The following is a 6,000-nucleotide window of genomic DNA, read 5'->3' as shown; positions in this document are numbered from 1 at the left end:
CACTCTTTTCTTTTCTTTTCTTTTCTTTTTTCTTTTTTGAGAAGGAGTTTCGCTCTGTCGCCCAGGCTAGAGTGCAGTGGTGCGAGAGATTCACGCCATTCTCCTGCCTCAGCCCCCTGAGTAGCTGGGACTACAGGTGCCCGCCACCACACCCAGCTAATTTTTTGTATTTTTAGTAGAGACGGGGCTCACCATGTTAACCAGGATGGTGTCGATCTCCTGACCTTGTGATCCGCCCGCCTCGGCCTCCCAAAGTGCTGGGATTACAGGCGTGGGCCACTGCGCCCGGCCGAAACCCACTCCTTTCTACCCAGGAGCCTGTCTGACTCCTGCCGCCATCAATCCTGTCGTCCATGGTACCCAGGCTGTTCGTTCTGAGGGGCATCTACAGGGCGGTGAGGAGCCTCCTTCAGTTCCTCTCGGCCTTTCTCCCATGCTTGTCAGCGCCCAAAGTCTGGAGGAGGCCAAGGCAGCAGGGGGCTGGCGTCTCAGCACCACCCCAAGTACGCATACACCTGGCAGGATCACAACAGTGCCCAGGCTCGGCCTCAACTTTGCTCCAAAATCAGAGCGGGAACCAGGAGTGAGGAGAGGCCAGGCAGTGGAAGCAGGTACTTCTGAGCCTGCAGGGGGAGGGGGTGCTTCCTGGGCCTCCCAAGAGTACAGGGATGCCCAGGTCCCCAGCCTGGGCTGGGTAGCTGCAGTTGCTCCCGGGAGGGCGGGGCTCCCAACCCGCCAACTTGGAAGGAGGCGGGGCTCCGATCTGTTCCTGGCTACCCCCGGCTCCATGGAGCACACAGCCCTGGCCGCACCTTCCCGACTGCAGCCAGCATCTTCGCAGTGGCTGCTCCAGACGGGCCACCGCTGCCGTCATCACTGTGCCCTCCATTACTCATTCATGGGACTGCTTCCTCTACATGCTTAACCACATGGGGACAAGTTTTTTGTCTTGTTTTCCTCCCCGCTTCCAGCATAAGGCTTGGTGTTCATCTCATGAACTTGAGATGAGTGAATGAAGGCACGAATAAAAAATAAATACTAACAATTGACTAGTTGGCACTGTTTATCTTGTCCAGGAAAGCCCAACCACTGTGAAGGTATCAGAGGTTCAGAAGCCCTTCTTCCTGTCATGACCCCAACTTTGGCCTCCTCACCTTTAAAATAGGGATAATAATCCCTGCCTTGCCAGGTACCTTAGGGATGAGTGGTAACGTGAACATCACCTGGTTCTTGGCAGTTACTCCAACCTCAGAAGAAACAGTAAAGGAAAGGGAGTTGCTATCATAATCTTGTGGGGCTGAGATTGTGAGAGTCACCCATGGCCTCAGAGCAGCAAGAAGGCTTACCGACCCACAGAAACCCCCAGAGACTTGCTTCTAAGACCAACACTGGGCTCTATTTTAGTAGCAGGAATCTGAAGGTACTGTTTAAATTGCTGGAGAGCAGAAGTCACAGATCCCCTGGAATTGTTCATCTAAAGCTATTTTTCACAGGAAGAGATGAGAGTCTTCCTCGAAGCTACTTTTAAGCAGTGCCACGGACAGCTTCCTGGACTTCTGAATTCCTGCAAACCCATTCATCTAGATGTATCTTGACTTGTCCTTTCATGAGACCTTCCCTGAGAAACCACTGTATGAGCTCTGAGGAGCCACAGGACTCAGCCTTGTGGGTGGGGGTAGGCTTTCCACCTGTCAGAGGCCTCTGGGGGCTCTGCCTGCTGCCACTATATGTACAGAAGGTAGGGTCCCTCCTCCTTAGCACTGATTGTTACAAGGAAAGGAAAAACCCCTGCCTCAGAGAAAGGGTTCTCCTTGAGTTTGTGTTGGAATGATACAAAAACTATGAAGGGATGACATGAATAGGGTGGGGCTCAGAGGCAATACCAAGGTGTAGAAGCCAAGATTGAGACTGGTACATGCACTAGAATGAGATGATGACAAAAGACTCTGCCCTCCTTTCTGTAAAGGTAGCACATCTCAAAAAGAAACCCTAGCATTTCACAATGCTGAAGTTGTGATCTATAGGGTACTTAAGGTGAACTTAACTTGTGACAGGGTCTGTATGATTCCAGGGCAATAGGCACTGAACATCTATGAGGAAGCATAGATGTTCCCAATTCCACTGGCATGTCGACTGTTATCTCAGAAGATTAATTTCTCTCGATCCATTTCAATAACTGTAGACTGAGCACATGCTCTGGGGCAGTCACTGTGTTGAGCATTCAGGGATGCAGGATGCATAAGACACACCCTGTTCTAATGAAAAACTCTGGATTCCAGGCTTAGCCTGAGGGCTACAACTGTGCCCACTACAGTAGCCCCAAAGCCAAGCCTCTGGCAGCTGTTGACCAGGTACATGACCTACCCTGGCCAATCAGATAACTTGAAAATGGAGGCCAGGCACAGTGGCTCATGCCTGTAATCCCAGCACTTTGGGAGGCCAAGGCAGGCAGATCACTTGAGGTCAGGAGTTTGAGACCAGCCTGGCCAACATGGTGAAACCCTACTAAACTCTACTAAAAATCCAAAAAAATTAGCTGGGCTTGGTGCCAGGTGCCTGTAGTCCCAGCTACTCGGGAGGCCTAGGCAGGACCCGGGGGGTAGAGGTTGTGCCGAACCAAGATGCCAAGATCACACCACTGCACTCCAGCCTGAGTGACAAAATGAAACTCTGTCTCAAGAAAGAAAGAAAAGAAAGAAAGAAAGAGAAAAGGAAGGAAGGAAGGAAGGAAGGGAAAGAAGAAAGAAAAAGAAAGAAAGAAAGAAAGAAAGAAAGAAAGAAAGAAAGAAAGAAAGAAAGAAAGAAAGAAAGAAAGAAAAGAGAGAGAGAAGGAAGGAAGGAAAGAAGGAAAGCAAGCTGGGAAAAAGCAGATTTTGATGTGTTGGTGGCAGTTTTGTTTTGCCTGTGGTTCAGGTTCCTGCCCTCCCTTTGCTTCTGTTTATTTCCCAATCTGCCAAATATCCTTTCAATGAATCCTTGTCTGATTGAATCAGAGTCAGTTTCTGTTCCTTGCAACTAGGGCCTCATCTCATTTAGGACCCTAACTCATACAACATATTCTCAATTAACCCCAGTTTTCCTTAAAGCTTTGGTAAGAGCCACAGTTGTTCTGGGGAAAATTGGGAAAGTATGTACACACTTCAGATGAAGTGGCAGAGGAGAGGACTGTGTCCCCTTGTCAAGGGAGCATTCATCCACAGTCTCCAGAGATGGCAGATAGACCCTAAAGAGTGGTCATATCATAGAATCTTTAGACATGGAGCAAGAAGAGGAAGCCATGGTAGGCCATGACTCCCGTGGGATACTTCTTTGTCCTGGTGAATGGTCTAATGCCTAAGTATTGGATCCAAGCCAGGTGTCTCTCTCACAGGAAACTTGTTTACGCTGGCAGGCTTATGGCTCTTGTCTTACCTGTGTCCAGTTAATTCCTACCAGGATAGCCACTCTCCAGGAAAGCCTTGACCAGAGAAGAAGTTATATTTGGGCAATTCATCAAAACACACAAAATAACAGAAGCAGTTTATTACTTACAAATCTAGAGAGAAAAGGGCAGGACACATCACCAGGACTGATGGGAAGAAGAGAGTCATCCAGGAAACACACACTCAACCTCTGGGTAGGGAGCAAGAGAGAGGGACTTGTGGGCAGAGGCTTTGGGGTCCAGGACATTACCAAGGCAGGTTTCGCAAGGGGAGTCCTAATTGAGTTTAGAGAAAGCAAGCACCAGCTCCATGGAGTCACACTGCGACTGAGAGGTGGTCATTGTGACATATCTGCACAGTCCATACGCGGTGTGGGAGTCATCAGGGTGAGTCAAGTAGGTTGCATCCAGCTGTCCCACAGGGAGGTGGTCACCAGGAGGTGGTTACATACGGCAGAGGTCTGGATTGATCACCTTGAGAAACTGGGAGGAGGTAGAGAAATGGAAAATATGTCAAGAGTTCCTTTTTGCCAAAAAGAAGTCCAACTTATATTCAAAATGAATGCCGGGGCAACATATAATTATGGAAGTCACTACAATAAGATGGCTGACATGACTATAGAAATATCAGACAAAATAGGCCTTAAGGAGAAATAATTGACTAGGCATGGTGGCTCATGCCTGTAATTCCAGCACTTTGGGAGGCTGAGGTGGGTGGATCACTTAAGCCCAGGAGTTCAAGACCAGCCTGAGCAACACGGTGAGACCCCTCTCTACAAAAAATACAAAAATTAGCCAGGCATGGTAGCAGGCACCTGTAGACCTAGCTACTTGGAATGCTGTGTGGGAGAATCGCTTGAGCCCAGGAGGCAAATGTTGCAGTGAGCCAAGATTGTGCCACTGCACTCCAGCCTGGGTGACAGAGTGAGACCCTGTCTAAAAAAAAAAGATGAAACTTTTTATGAGAAATAAAGGGTCATTTTACAATGGTGAAAGAGTGAATTCATCAGGAAGGTATAATAATTATAAACATATATGCATTTAACAGAACCCCAAAATATGAAAAAGTAAACCCCAACGGAACTCAAGGGAAAAAATAAACAATTCAACAATAATATTTAGAGACTTCAATACCTCACTCTCTATAATGGACAGAACAACTAGACAGAAAACCAAGGATACAGGAGATTGGTGCAACTCTGTCAAGGAACTTCTTCTCAAGCACACACAGAGCAGTCTGCAGAAAACACCATGTGGTAGGCCATAAAACAACTTGGGAGCAATTGCAGAACCATCTGCTGCTTCACACCAGTGAGGTAAATAAGCAAATGAACAACAACAACAAGACTATGGAGGCCCCAGTATGTAGAAAGGTCTACAACTTCCCTTCCACACTGCTGCTTGGAGTTTCTAAACTCAGGGAAGACTTAGGTCCTCCTATTAAGGGCTTGCAACTTAATCAGATCCACCCAGAATAGTCTACCTTTTTATTAACTAATGTCAGCTGACTTTAATTACATCTGCAAAATTCCTTCACAGCAGCAGCCGGATTAGTGTTCAATTGAATAATTGGGAGAAGGTGTACAAATGGCTGCTTCCTCTCTTACCTCCTCCAGCTTTCACAAGGGAATATCCCTTATAGTCCACCCTAATCAGAAAGATACTAGAAAGGAACTGGGGAATGTAATATAACAGGTGAATACATTACATTAATAATTCAAGATATTCCCACAAGAAAAGCCCAGGCCCAGATGGCCTCATTGTTGAATTCAACCAAACATTTAGAAAATAAATAATACCAATTCTTTACAAACTTTTCCAGGAAGTAGAGGAGGAGAAAGTAGCTCCCAGCTCATTCTATGAGGCCAATCTGTGAGACATCATAAGAAAAGACAACTGTGGGAGTTCAGTCAGGCTGGTAGGAAAAAATTTAAGATGAAGTTAAAGGATATAAATACAAACCCTCTTGGAAGGCCTGGAGGTTTGCATAAAGTGCTTGGCTGAAGGCAGCAAATCCACTTAATAGCTTAGGGCATAGATACATAGGAATGTAGAGGAGTTTATCTAAAGAGCTTGTTTACTCATGTGGTCCTAAAACTAACCTTTGATCACTCACCTGCAAGATAGCTCTCCCAGGGTGGGGGCGACCAAATTAATTATCCACAGGTGTGTTGACTCAAAGTCTTTGTCATTAAATCTGTGCTGAATAAATGCCCACAGGGCCAGCTAGTCAGGGCGTTGGCTGCTGACTCTTTACAGCATCTTACTTGGTGACTGTGAGTGACTCAGACTCCTAGCTGCTTTCTCACTGAATATCGGTGTCCGGGTACATTATTCATCTGTCGTGCAACCTGGGGTCTGCAGGACAGACCCCCCACAGACAATTATAAACTAACATTCCTCATTAATATGGACACAAAAATCCTCAACAAAATGTTAACAAACCAAATCCAGAAACATATAAAAAGGATTATATTCATCATTGGGTGGGCTTTGCTTCAGGAATTCAAAGTTGGTTTAATAATTAAAAATCAATTAATTTTAATACAGAAATTAATTAATTAATTAATACAGAAAAT

The 6,000-nt window shown here is 46.3% G+C and overlaps 1 long non-coding RNA gene across 2 annotated transcripts in view; it reads right to left on the bottom strand.

Annotated features, from left to right (window-relative positions):
• Positions 1-3,463: 3,463 nt before the first annotated feature.
• The window catches only part of LOC117980946 (uncharacterized), a 30,286-nt gene continuing 27,749 nt past the window's right edge, over positions 3,464-6,000 (bottom strand). For both annotated transcript variants that reach the window (XR_010112754.1, XR_004672454.3), the window contains exon 4: positions 3,464-3,904. This is a non-coding gene — a long non-coding RNA (uncharacterized LOC117980946). The remainder of the gene's footprint in view (positions 3,905-6,000) is intronic.

This window comes from Pan paniscus, chromosome 6 (genome assembly GCF_029289425.2).
Source record: "Pan paniscus chromosome 6, NHGRI_mPanPan1-v2.0_pri, whole genome shotgun sequence".
Classification (NCBI taxonomy): domain Eukaryota; kingdom Metazoa; phylum Chordata; class Mammalia; order Primates; family Hominidae; genus Pan; species Pan paniscus.
The sequence above is the reverse complement of the archived record's forward strand: the minus strand, read 5'-3'. Positions and strand labels throughout refer to the sequence as shown.